Source organism: Acomys minous, assembly GCF_964271855.1.
Source record: "Acomys minous genome assembly, chromosome: 20".
In the NCBI taxonomy this organism is placed as follows: domain Eukaryota; kingdom Metazoa; phylum Chordata; class Mammalia; order Rodentia; family Muridae; genus Acomys; species Acomys minous.
The window spans coordinates 1,263,123-1,276,689 of record NC_140502.1 but is presented as its reverse complement, the minus strand read 5'-3'; the positions used below and the strand labels follow the sequence as shown (position 1 = coordinate 1,276,689).

The 13,567-nt window shown below is 46.2% G+C and overlaps 1 long non-coding RNA gene and 2 pseudogenes across 4 annotated transcripts in view; 1 reads left to right on the top strand and 2 right to left on the bottom strand.

Annotated features, from left to right (window-relative positions):
- Positions 1-6,867, top strand: part of LOC311591335 — a 46,053-nt gene extending 39,186 nt beyond the window's left edge. Inside the window, exons 3-5 of one of the 2 annotated variants that reach the window (XR_014777062.1) lie at positions 2,322-2,536; positions 5,354-5,432; positions 6,854-6,867. This is a non-coding gene — a long non-coding RNA (uncharacterized lncRNA). Of the gene's footprint in view, positions 1-2,321; positions 2,537-5,353; positions 5,875-6,853 lie in introns of those variants that run through there. The other variant, XR_014777063.1, reaches the window with a different exon arrangement.
- Positions 6,868-8,343: 1,476 nt separating this feature from the next.
- Positions 8,344-9,216, bottom strand: LOC311590828 (F-box/LRR-repeat protein 19-like; annotated as a pseudogene). The gene has a single exon. The product of its transcript is annotated as an F-box/LRR-repeat protein 19-like (transcript).
- A 153-nt stretch (positions 9,217-9,369) lies between these two features.
- On the bottom strand, positions 9,370-11,948 carry LOC311590827 (F-box/LRR-repeat protein 19-like; annotated as a pseudogene). Its single transcript has 3 exons — positions 11,942-11,948; positions 9,444-10,372; positions 9,370-9,386 (listed from the first exon to the last, which is right to left on the bottom strand). The product of its transcript is annotated as an F-box/LRR-repeat protein 19-like (transcript).
- Positions 11,949-13,567: the final 1,619 nt, after the last annotated feature.

Here is a 13,567-nt window from a genome sequence, read left to right as displayed (position 1 = left end):
ACTAAAACAAAGCAAAAAATAAGCAAAGGTAAAGGATAACAGAACCATATTAATACTTTATATTATATTAAGTCATATATCTAAATTTTTATTAATATTTTCTAATATGCTAAGTATAAAACATTAGCTATTTTTATTTTTATTTTTTAAATTTAAAATTTATTTTATTAATTTATTCTTGTTACATCTCAATGGTTATCCCATCCCTTGTATCCTCCCATTCTTCCCTCCCTCCCATTTTCCCCTTGTTCCCCTCCCCTATGACTGTTCCTGAGGGGGACCTCCTCCCCCTGTATATGCTGATAGGGTATCAGGTCTCTTCTTGGTAGCCTGCTATCCTTCCTCTGAGTGCCACCAGGTCTCCCCATCCAGGGGACATGGTCAAATATGAGGCACCAGAGTTCATGTGAAAGTCAGACCCCACTCTCCACTCAACTATGGAGAATGTTCTGTCCATTGGCTAGATCTGGGTAGGGGTTTAAAGTTTACTGCCTGTATGGTCCTTGGCTGGTAACATTAGCTAGTTTTAAAATTTAAAGGTAGGTAATAAACTTCACCTGACCAGTATGGGTTAGAGCTCTATTGTAAGTGCTGTTATTTGCAGTATTTGCTGATCTTTTCTGAAAGACTGAAAAATAAGGTTTTTCATTAGTATCTTGACTTTACACAGCCTCCTTTTTATATCAACATGTGAGGAAGAATATTTGTTTTATCTATCTATCTATCTATCTATCTATCTATCTATCTATCTATCTATCATCTATCTATCTATCTATCTATCATCTATCATCTATCTATCTATCTATGTATTGCTGTTGGGGCTCAGGCAGGAGACTGCAGTGTTCTTAATTTAGTCTCAGTGAGATAGTCCTCATTCCAAGTGACTTAGAATTCATTGTCTCTAACTTGCCGTCTTGGAAGGGGCCCCGGCATTTTGTAGCATTTTGTACAGAAATAACTGTAAACAAATAAAACCAGGTATGTCTTTGTTTTGGAGATGTTAAAAGCAAGGGTGTGCCCTAGAACTGATGCAACGAATGAAGACTTCAAGGATGAACATGTTTGGGTGGCAGGGACTCGTTTTACATATTGTCACATAGGTTAGGGCAGCGCTTGGGTCCTTTTAAACTATGTCACTTCAGGGAATGTGTTTTTTCCCTGAATGGTTCTTTTTATTCATTCTATAAATAGCCAGGTGAAAGCCGAGGGGTGAGCTGACTTTCAGCCATAGTTCAGGGCAGCGAACTAGGTTCCAGCAAGTCTCTTTGCCCCTCCCCCCACCAGATGCACACCACCCCTGCAGCCTTCACCTAGCCTCTACCAAATCTGTTCTGCATAGAGGAAGCCCTTGGTGGTCATTGGCAGCCTCCTGTGAATTCTGAGAAGTGTCAAGTTGCTCTGCGACATTTGGTTTGGAAGCCTTTATCTCTAATTATCAGCCAACAATCCTTATTTGCTTAGAGAACTTTCTGGTCTCTGTGCCCTCCCTGTGGAACAGGTGTCTGTGGGGCAGGTTTGGGAGGAGGGACTGGAGGTAGCTCCTCCCCTGTCCTGGGAGAGGCTGGGGCAGTTGTGGAGTGTGTCATCCCTTTCCCAGAGCTCTCCCTTGCTCTGTGCTCAGTCGGTAAGAAAGTAGGCTTCCATCTGTGAGGGCTTGGTGACTGAAAAGGAAAACAAGGGTTCCTGACTAATGCTCTTGATTTTTTTTTTTTTTACCAGTTATAGCTCCTTTGACAGGGTCTGTTAGATTTTTAGGGAAACCCTGTGATGTAAAGAAACTAGTTACCTGTTTTCCAAATATCAGCCAGATTAGGACTGTATGTTTTCCAAGTTTTCTGTAGACGTGCCTACACAGATACATACTAGGGAGGTTGTTTTTGATTGAATAGTGGAGGTTTTCTGTGGGACCGAAGGATGAAAGCAGAACTCTGTCCTTGTGTTTGTGGTACACAAACAGTTGTAAATCTGCTGATACTTTGTAAAGGTTTTTTACATCATCAGTTCCAGGTGTAGAATACCAGACCCAAATATAAAGGCCTAAAAAGAAAAGCTGCCCGTTACCTTTAACTAACACCGAGCATATAAATGATATCAACATTGCAGTGCTTTCATTGCTATAAGTGCTTTGACATTTTCATCTCCACTAAATTTCCTACATTTAAACTTAACACAAGGCAAATATTATATAGTTCTGAATTCTGCATAGCCATGTATTCCTCCATAGTATCTTAAATCTGTTCAGATTGTAGCTTCTAAGTGTGGTCTGTGCTTGAATAACTCTGACTTTTGATCTTTGCATCTTGGGGTTTGGTTTTCCCTAGGCTGCATCTACTTGGCCTTGGAAGACTATGGCAGCTCGGTGAAGGTGTTCCAGCACCGTGTGACCCTCGAGCCTGACGTAAGTCTGTTGCCCCCTTACTTACTTCAGCTCCTTGTGATCTTTTAAGTTATCTGAGCTGTTCTGTACAGCTTAGAGTAGCAGTTGCTTCTGTGGCGGAAACACACATTTGATGGAAAGTCACACGCAAGGTACGTGGTGTATAAGTCAAAATGCTTTTTCGGGGGAATCATATAATACCATGGCTTCATTAGTAAATAATTTTGGTAAGCATTTTTTTTTGAGTTAAAACTAGGTGTGCCGTGTCACTCTCTGCTTAACAATTTTGTAGACACGATCATTTACATGCCGTGAATTTAGTTAGAGTAATAATTGAGTGCTTTAATTCAGAGTTACCGTCTTATCATATTCTTAGAGCATTTTTATAACCCTAAAAAGAAGCCTAGCTCCCATCAGCAGCCACTGCCCATTCCTTCCTCGTAACCTCCTTCCCTTCTCTAGCACCAGACAGCACTGTCTCTACAGATTTCCAGATTTGGGCATTTCCTAGAAGTGGACTTAGAGGTTAGTTTCTTCCACGTACGTTAGTGTCTGACAGCTGTCCATGCTGCAGACTGCATCAGTGCTGCATTAACTTTTTATTGGCTGGTGATGATCCATTGTTTGGGCAGATCAAATGTATCCACTTATCAGTTGACGGCATTGGGATCTCTTCGGCGTTGGTGCACTTCTCAGTGCTTCTGCTATTAACATTTGTTTGCCAGCTTCAGGTGGACTCGTGTTTCCATTTCTCTAGTGTATATAGTAGTGGTGGAGCTGCTGGATCATGCGGTCAAACCTTAGAGGACCAGACAGGATTTTCCAGGGGACTTTTTACATATTCTTGCCAGCAGTGCGTAAGGATGCCAGTTTCTCAGCATCCTAGCCAGCACTTGCTACTTTCTCTTTTTGCTCCAGCCGCCCTGGTTGCTTCAGTGTGTGTTTCTTTGATGGCTAATCTGTTGAGTATCTTTGCATTTGCTTATTAGTTGATTACGTGTATTCCTTGGGGGGAAGTGTTTATTTGCATAATTGCCCACTTAAAAGTTTGATTTTGATTGTTGAGTTGTAAATTCTTTATGTATTATAACTCTAAGGCCTTTATGAGTTGTATATAATGCCCTCCCTTTCTTTATGTTTCCCCCCTTTCTTTGAAGATTTATTATTATATTATACAAATGCAAGTACTTTGCTTGCATAAGTGTGTGTGTGTGTGTGTGTGTGTGTGTGTGTGTGTGAACCATGTGTTCCTGGTGCTTGCAGCAGAAGAGGTCACAGGAGAGGGCATCAGTCCCCTCCCTGCTCTGGAGTTACAGATGGTTGTGAGCCAGCGCAGCGAATCAAACCTGAGTTCTCTGCAGGAGCAAGAAGCTGGGCTGTCCCTCCAGCCTCTTTACACTTTCTTAATGGTGCCCTTTAAAGCACAAAACTTGTCAATTTTTTGTGTATGGATGTCTTGCCTGTACATATGTCTGTGTATAATGTGCCTGCCTATTGCCCAGTGAGGGACCAGAACTGGCATTACAGTAGTGAGCTGCCATGTGGGTGTTGGGGATGGAACCTTGGTCCTCTGCAAGAGCAACAGTTGTTCTTAGATGCTGAGCCACCTACCCAGCCTATTATTTCACTTTTAAGACCAATTTAGTGTGCACGAATGCATACTTTTTTGCGCATGCATGGTGGGGGGGGGGTAGGGGTAGGGGTTGAATGAAAACCATGACCTGTGTGGAGGTCAGATGACTGCTCAGTTCTCTTCTTCCACCACATGGATCCAGGGGTCAAACTGATGTTGTCAGGCATGGCACCAGGTGCCTTTACCTGCTGACAGCTCTCTGGCCCTTACATTTGTTAATGTGTTTGAGTGTGCTGCATGTGTTGCACGTGTGAAGACCAGAGGACAGCTTTCTAGAGTTGGTTCCCTCCTTTCCTGAGTCCTGGCGATCCAGCTCAGGACCTCAGGCATGTGCAGCAAGTGCCTTTACCTACTGAGCCATCTTGCTGGCCCCAAGGCTTAAACGTTTTGTATTTGTTTGGTTTGGATTTGTTATTGTCTGTGCTCACCTGGATCTCACTATGTGGCTCAGGCTGGCTGGCCTTGAGCTGAATGCTGAGATCACTGCACTGCCATGCCCAGTGATGACGTCTACCTCATCTGCTTTTTCCCTTTGTTTCTAATCCATTACCCAAGGTATGATCTGATGACTGACTCCCCCTGCCCTTTTTTTCTTTCATTATTGGAGGTTGACCTCAGAGCTTTGTGTGTGCTAGGCAACTGCTCTACCACTGAGCTATATTCCCAGTGCCATTCCTACCTTTTCTTCTAAGAGTTTGTGTAGTTCATAACTGGTATGAAACTATAATGACTGGCAGTTCTACAGCATAGCTCAGGGGTTGAGAGCAGTGATTGCTCTTCCAGAGGACCCTGGTTCAATTCCCAGCACCCACATGGCAGCTCACAACTGTCTGTAACTCAAAGATCTAACATCCTCACACAGACATATATGCAGACAAAACACTAATGAACATTGAAATAAAAATAAATAAGTTATTAAAAAGATTACTTTTTTAGATAATTGATCCTTTCTTTGTAATCACAAATTGCAGTCTGTCAGTAAAAAGAAGCAAGTGGCTGAAAAATTACCTTGCTTGCTTAAACTTTGTTGATCTATAATGCATTGCTTAGTTGTGAATGTATGTGGGCTCTTGGGAATAATTTGTTTTCTTCAATTGTAATGTGTAAAAAGTTTTTCGTGTAAAAATATTGGGGTATATACTGTTTTTCAATGACCATTCACTAAAAGAAAAATAGAATGTAATCAAATTGTAATTTTTATACTGCTTGGAAGGTGTTTGTTGGGATATGTAAGCTATGAGAAAAAATAAAGTTGTTGGAGCTTCCTTTGCTTCATTCACCAAATGTGTGTGTGTGTGTGAATATTCCCTCCTTTTTTATTTTTCTTCTTTGCTATTCACAAGCAATACTGGCCATCAGCTGCTGGCCAAAGGGAGAACCGGCTCCAGTAAATCAAGCCAGATCCCATCAGAGAAAAGTCTGGTGAGTGATCAGTCACCAACTCTATGTCCTGCCTCAGTTTACCCTGTAGTGTTCAAGCTGGCCTCCAGCAGAAATGTGCAGAGGGTTCACCGTATTAAATATACTCATAAGGTTTCTCTCCAGTATGAATTCTTTCACGATGATGAAGACTACAGAAATGTGCAAAGGCTTCACCGTATTAAATACATTCACAGGGTTTCTCTCCAGTATGAACTTTTTCATGCCTTCGAAGATGACTGGGACATGTGAAGGCTTTACTATATTCATTAAACTCATAGGGTTTCTCTCTAGTACGTGTTCTTTTATGATATTGAAAACTACTGTGATGTGCAAAGGTTTCACCATATTAAATACCTTTAGAGCATCTCTCCACAGTGAATTCTTTCATACTTTTGAGGATGGCTCTGATGTGCGAAGGCTTTTACCACATTGAGAATATTCAGAGAGTGTTTCTCTCCCGTGTGACTTCTTTCATGCCTGCAGAGATAACTAGAGCATGTGAAAGCTTTCCCACATTCACTACACTGAATTAATTTTCTCTGTGAATTAATTTTACAATTGGGTCTAATGGTAAAGAGGAACCAGATTGTAAGGTTTTATCACTTTGTTTACGTTCATGGTGTTCCCCTTCTTTATGTATTGAGTCTCTGAAGACACCTATGGTAGTGAGAGCATTTATTACATGGCTCACATTTATAGCATCATTTTTCTATATGATGCTTTTTGTATATTTGAAGAGAACCGGAAGAACTCAGAGTTTAATCACACTGACTGCATTCACAAATTTTTCTATAGTGTGAGTCATACCACATTTGAAAAGTGAACCAGGACAAACAGAAGAATTTTCACATTCTTAGTACTCATAGAGATTTTCTGTAGTGTGAGTTTGTGGATGTTCATAGTGACATTGGAAAACAAATTAATTGTAAACTTGTATCACATTCATAAAGTCTAAGCAAAGTGAGAACTCCTACATATCTTCTCATTGTTCTGGAGAGAGGTATGTGGCTTCTTTCAATATCCCTATGCTCACATGGCTTGTATCCCTTGTGACATAGGATACACCCATTAAGAATAAAATATGAAAGGTTTCCACACTGGATTCAGCTTGATTCTTGTTCCTCATAGACATGGTATGAGACTAGGGTTTCTCCACAACATTCATGATTATCTTAAACTGTCCTCTCACTGATCTTAGCAACATTACTACAAGTCTATGACTAGCACTAGCAATGCTGTGGACTTTTTGCTTACAGAAGGTTTTGGGCATATACCTATCACATATTCAATGTGTATTCCTTTTGCAATATCTAAGTAGTATGAAACTAAACTGACTGGCAGTTCTACAGCACAGCTCTAATGGGGCCATGATTCAAACGGTAACATCAGTTAAGTCACTGTTTCCTTGTTTCCATTCTTAGATGAACGCCTTAAGAACACAAATCAGATTCCTGACATTGAGGTGAGTGGTTTTGTGAGAACGTAATAATCATCACTGAACTTAAAGCAATGGGGTTTTGTTTTTTTGTTTTGTTTTTAGAAGATCCTGAGTTTTATAGTACCCTGTATTTTACAGACTTGGGGGTTTAGGGATCCAACTCAGCTGGGTCCCACATTTGCCCCTTGCCGGGGTGCTTTCTTCCTTCCCTCAAGCAGTCTCATGGTCAAGCCTTTCTCCAATCCCAGCTCCCCCCACCTGCCTTTGGTCTGCTCAGCCCCCACTCCCAACCCGAGCACCTTCCTGTTACCTGAGGAAAGTGGATAGAGTCCCCTCTCCCCACCACCATGTGATACAATCCAGTTCCCTCTGGCCTAAATTGAGTGTGATCTGGACCCGATTCCTCCTTCAGGCTCTACAGACCCCACCCCTACACTGGAAGATAAAAAGATGTGGGGAGAGGGGAGGTACCAAGAGTCTTTTAACTAAGTTCCCAGAGGTGTCCATTGGCTGCTATTTCCATGGCAACCAAGAGTGGCAGTTCCCTGGGCAAATGAGAAACAAGCTTCCATGAAGATGAAAGAATGGGATGAGCCAAGCTGGAGGAGTCCCATCTTGCCCATCTTTAAGCTGACATCCCCCCACCAGGTCGGAGTGGTGGAGCTGTTGGAGACAGTAATGCCCGAGAGCACTAGCCCAGTTTAGGTCAAGCTGGCCGCCTCACATCTCAGTCCCCTAGGTCTGAGATTCCCCAGGTTCAAGTAACACTTCAGTACAGATGCATGTTCAAGTATTGTGTTGAGAGCCAGGCAGCAGTCTAGGCTACCCGTCATCACTCCCCTGGGCCATGAGCTGAACAGCAGGTTGACTCGCAGTCCCCGACCCCTTGCAATAGCTGCCATTTTCAATGACGTTCAAGGAATCAGGGTCAGGGAAAGAACTGAACTCTAGCAGAGGGAAGGGAGAGGGGTAACCCCAGAGATGGAACGAGCCCCACATCTGCTCCTGTCCCAGTCCCCAGTCCTGGCATTTCCTGGCTTGTAGAGCCCCCTTCCTGACACCTGGAATCCCAACTGCTGCTCTGGTTTCCTCTTTTTGGACCCCATGCCACCCAACCGGTCTTTGCTCCCTGAACCCTTGTTGGTCTGCTCTCCGCCCTCCCCGCACCCATCCATCACCTCCCACAGCACTGTGGCTCCCAGTATACTGCCCTCTCACCCTTCCCTGCTCAAGACCTGCACCTTCACCACCCCTCCCACCATCCTCTTGGCTCAGACTTCCCCCATACCTCTTGACCCATGCCCCCAAGGGGATGGACAATGAAGCAGGTGGAAGGCAGAGACAGGAAGCAAAGATTCCCAAAGACATCAATGTAGGTGGGAAAAGGGAAGGCTGGCTCATGTCCCTGGGCAGAAACTCCAAGATATTAAACTGAGGGATGTCAATTCATGAAGAAAATAACCTGGCCTCCCATCAGGGGGTGAAAAGAAGGCAAGAGGTCCAGGAGCTATCCTTAAGAAGTAGTTTCTACTCTGGGCAACGGAAGGGGGTAGGGGGCCCAGCGGCTGCCAAATGGAACAAGCTTCGGGTGAGAGCTGGCAGCAGGAGCTTAGGTCCAGGTGGCAAAGACCTGGGCAGCGATGAAACAGTGGAAGGCAGTGGTCCATTGGGTGGTGGCATCCAGAGTGATTGAGGTGCATCAGCGTTTCCTGGAGAGGGGTTGTGGGCACTGCAATGAGGTGGACACTGGGGTCTCTATCATGGACGCAGTTACTCAAGTTGAGGGCACTGAGCTGGGGAGCATGGCACAATAGGAGACTCAGGGAGGCATCAGTGAGCTCAAGGCCTGCGGGGAGAAGTTATGGCACCCCCTGCAGTCAGCCTAGGCTCTCGATTTGTCCCAGTTTGGTGTCTGGTGGAGTCAGTAGCAGCTCACAAAGCTGGGAGTCTTTAACATCCTCAATCCAGTGGAGGTCCAGGAGTCACAGTGCTGGCAGTGGGGCGGAGCCCAGAGCAGAGATGGAGAGTCAGGAGCACCCAGAAAATACCAACTCCTGCAAGCCTTGCAGTTGGTTCAGAAGCTACATGAAGCTTTTTGAAGACATCTGTCCAGCTGAGGTCCAGAGCACATGGCTGGCGGCAAACCACCCCATTAAACATGGGTGGGGTCAGCAACTTCTTCAGGCTTAGGTCCATCCAAGGCCACAGACACTTGTTGTAGCACCAGCAGCTCCAAGTCTGGCAGAATAGCATGCAGACACATCGCTCTTGGGGTCCAAGGTGCTGGAAGACATGGAGACAAGCAGCTCGAGGCAGCAGCAAAGGCAGAGTGTCAGGCTTGGGGTTTCAAGGAGAGGTGGGGCAGGGCCAGGGGACAATTGAGCAGTGGTCCCCCACTGCCAGGGCATACAGTCCACTGCCTCCCATGGTTCTCCTTCAGCTGCCCTGGGCTGGCCAAAGGCCATTCCAGGCCTCGCCAGGGGCGTTGTCCTTACTAAGCTATGTGCCCGCTGAGTCTGAGTCCGAGGAGGAAGAAGAGGTATCAGGCACCCGCTCCAGCAGCTGGCACATACGCTTGAAACACTCAAGTTTCTCCCTCTGTGGTGATGGGGATGACACTGCCGTGCCCTCAGCAGAAGCCATAGGTGGCTTGGCTTTCTCCCAGTTCTTGGGAGGGAGCCCAGGGTGGCAGGATGAGAATGCCAGGCTTGGATTCAGAACCCTGGGGGGGGGCGGTGGCAGAAGGCCAGGGTTGCCTGGGTCTGCTCCTTGGAGGAGGCAGGCATCTCTACCCACCTTCTTCAAGTGCCTCTCTTGGCCTCTTTTCACCTTTTTCCTTGGGGTGGGGGTCTTATTCCCCTCCTCTCACTCCTTCCGTTTGGGGGCCCAGACACATCAGGGTTAGGGTTAGGGCCCATCAGAAGGGAGAAGGTGGGCAAGTAAGCCTCCCTTTCTTCTGGATAGAGGTGGAGTGGTGGTTCCACTGTCAGCTTCCATCCACCCCCTCACCATTGTCAGCCCCGTGGCGCCCTGGACCCTCACCTGCATCCTCGCTTGTCTGTCCTTCCTGGGTACATCGCGGGCACGCCCAGCCGTTGGGGATCTCTGAATTGATAGCACCCCCAGCCTTTCCCATCTTCAGGAGGTCAGGGTGGATGATCTCGTTACAGATTGTAGACTCCCGGAGGCTCGAACCAAACTTCCCTTCCTCTTTATCCACCCTATTGTCCTTCCCAGCTTCCCCACACAGAAGGGATACAGCTGTGTGTGGGAGCACAGGCATAGTGCACTGCCTAAGCAGAAACAACTGCTTCATGTGCCCACCATCCCATTTCATATCTCCACAGAAATGGCAGTCCCCACACTCAGTTTGCACACGGGCCTGGCAGCGGCAGCAGCGGGTTCCACATCTACACGCTCCAGTCCCACCCCCGGATGCTCGACGACATTGGGGGCAACAACAACACCAAGGGTTCACACGTGTCCCAGGAGCCATCTCTCCCTTCTCAGTAGCTCCCGACAGGCATGGCACGGGCACCCAGAATGCTGGGATCCACAGCCCCTTCAACCCAGGGTGCTCAGCCCCTCCCTCCAGCAGAGGCAGCGACAAAAGCCAGTGAAGGTTGGGAGCGCCTGGGGGCAAGGCCCTCCCACCAGCTGCCCTGAGGGCCAACGGGGGTCTCCTTGGGCACAGGGTGCTTGCTTAGCTTCTGCTTGGGCCCCATTCAGTCCTAGGTACGAGTCTCAGCACCCCACCCCCACCTCTCCCCAAAGCTCCTGACCCTTAACTGGCCCCTTCCCACATCCAACTGCCTAGGGACCCAGGGAAAGACCCTGGGCTCCCCCACTATTTCTGGCATTCAAACCCCTCCCACTGCTGGTTCCCAGGGAGGGGGGCATTTGCTGCAACCTGCCACCCTCCCCTGGATCCACCCCTGTGCTGCAGCTCCCTGACCCACAGAGACAGAGTTTGCAGGGGGGGGTGTCGTTTTTTTTTAACTGTTGCTTTTCTTTAAAACTTGCAGGGCACATTAAAATTTCTTCTGCAGGACATTTATCAGCTTGTACATGAATATTACCTTCCATGTCTTCTAGATCTTGACAATGTTCTTCAATATTATGGTCTCCCAAATTGTAGCCTAAAATATAGTACCAGAAAAATATATATTATTGGAAATTATAAAAAAATGAAATTATTATATTCAGAGTCTCTTAGAACCATGCCTGATTTATTGACCTCATTCTTCCTCATCCTCAATTGAAATTACAGAAGAACAAAAACATTTCTCCCGTGACTATAAGAAGCAAAAGATAATTCAGTCCTACCTACATCAGCTTGGTTTGTGTAGATCTCCAGCATCACATCCTTGTAGAGACTCTTCTGTGAAGGATCCAGCAAAGCCCACTCTTCCCGAGTGAAGCTCACATGCACATCATCATAGATCACTGCATCCTAAAGTATGCTGTGCCCCGGCCCGCGGGGTCTTCAAACGGAACCTAGGAGTGGGAGTCGGAGTGAAAGATGGACAGGAGACACGAAGAAATAAGGGCAAGTCTGAATTTTGATCAAGCCCTGTTTATTCAAAAATTTCACAGGGTTTTTATAGAATCTCAGAAGGGCAAAGGCAGGGTTGCTATGGAAACCTAATGGCAGCTATTCTGCTCTCTAGCCCAGCAGTAAAAACTTCAAGATAAGGAAGTAAGCAAAGGTGACAAGCAAGCGTGTTCCTAGGACCTAATGAGGATGCTCTGATACATATCTCAGTAGTAAAAACTTCAAGGATAGGGAGGTTAGTTCTGAGGAGTGCAGCTGCAGAGATAAGGTAAACAAGCAGCTTCCTGGGACTGGGACCGTGTGATGTGGCCTCGGGCTGACCTTCAGCTTGCTAGGTGCCAAACAGAGATGTAGAAAATGGAGCCTACAGGCAAGGTGTAAATGCCTATGTTTTAAGCCAAGAGCCATTAAGGGTGGCCCCTTACAGGCCCCCTTTTCTATATAATATATATAAGCTAGATGTGTGGTTCAGGCCTGTCTTAGGCTGCATCAATCTCATCAGACTTTGTCCCTTACCCGTCATCGAGAGGCCAACAGCTTGATGTTTTTGAAAATTGGTTGACATCTCTGTCTTAGGTTGGATACAGTCCCGATTGTGCATAATCCCGTCAGTAGCTCTGAATCCCCTGGTGCCCTCTATAGCCCGTCATTGGGTCCAAGGGTAGCTTTTTGACCCCTGGCCCTGTCCTAGGTGGGGTCACCTGAGGTATGGCCTGCTATTCATCTGAATAGCCTTAGTGTGCAAGCTCCAGCCTGTGATAACGGACCTGTATAGGCTTGGCCTGGATGGCGTCCACTTGTTGCTTGACAAAGGCCATGAGTTTGTTAAAGAGAAAGGGACCTAGTGATAGTATTAGTAAGCCAAGGAAGGGGCCTAAAACGGAGAGAAGTGCCCCGGCCCGCGGGGTCTTCAAATGGAACCTGGGAGGGAGATGCAAGGCTGAAAAAGAGACAGGACAGGAAGACATGAGGAAATGGGGGCAAGTCTGGATCCTGATCAAACCCCGTTTATTGAAAAATAATTTCACAGAGTTTTTGTAGGGTCTCAGAGAGGCAAGGGCTGGGTTGTAATTGAAACCTAATGGCAGCTATTCTGCTCTCTAGCCCAGTAGTAAAAACTTCAAGATAAGGGAGTAAACTTTGAGAGAATGTAGCTGATAAGCAAGTGGGTTCCTAGGAGCTAATGGGCATGCTCTGCTATATATCTCAGTAGTAAAAACTTCAAGGATGGGGGGGATAGGTTCTGAGGAATGCAGCTGCAGAGATAAGGTAAATTAGCAGTTTCTCCGGACTGGGACTGAGTGGTGTGGCCCCGGGCTGACCTTCAGCTTGCTACATGCCAAACAGAGGTGTAGAAAATGGAGCATACAGGCAAGGTGGAATTGCCTATGTTTTAGGCCAAGAGCCACTAAGGGTGGCTTCTTACAGGTATACATGCCCCAATCCCTTGTCATTTGTTTTTAATGATTTTTACTAAGTTACTTTTTATTCATAATCTTTTTTTTAAAGTTCAAATACCCTTTATTTTATTTTATTTTGTTTGTGTGTTTTTTATTAATTTTTTCATATTACATCTCAATTGCCCATCCCTTGTATCCTCCCATTCCTTCCTCCCTCTCGCTTCCCCCCACTCCCCTCCTCTATGACTGTGACTGAGGGGGACCTCCTCCCCCTGTATATGCTCATAGGGTATCGAGTCTCTTCTTGGTGACCTGTTATCCTTCCTCTGAGTGCCACCAGGCCTCCCCATCCAAGGGACATGGTCAAATATGTGGCACCAGAGTTTGTGTGAAAGTCAGATCTCCTTCTCCACTTAATGGTGGAGAATGTCCTGTCCATAGGCTAGTCTAGGTAGGGGTTTGAAGTTTACTGCCTATATTCTCTTTGGCTGGTGCCATAGTTTGAGGAGGACCCCAGGGCCCAGATCCACCTGTCACACAGTTCCTCTTGTAGTTTTCCAGGACCCTCTGGATCCTTCTATTTCCTCATTCTCCCAGGCTTCTCTCACCTAAAGTCTCAATAGGATGTCCTCCCCTCTGAGCCACTTTCCTGGTAGGTAAAGTTTTTCATGAGGATGTACCCCTTGGACTAGTGCCTCAATATAAGTGAGTATATACCATTTAACTCTTTTTGCTTCTGGGT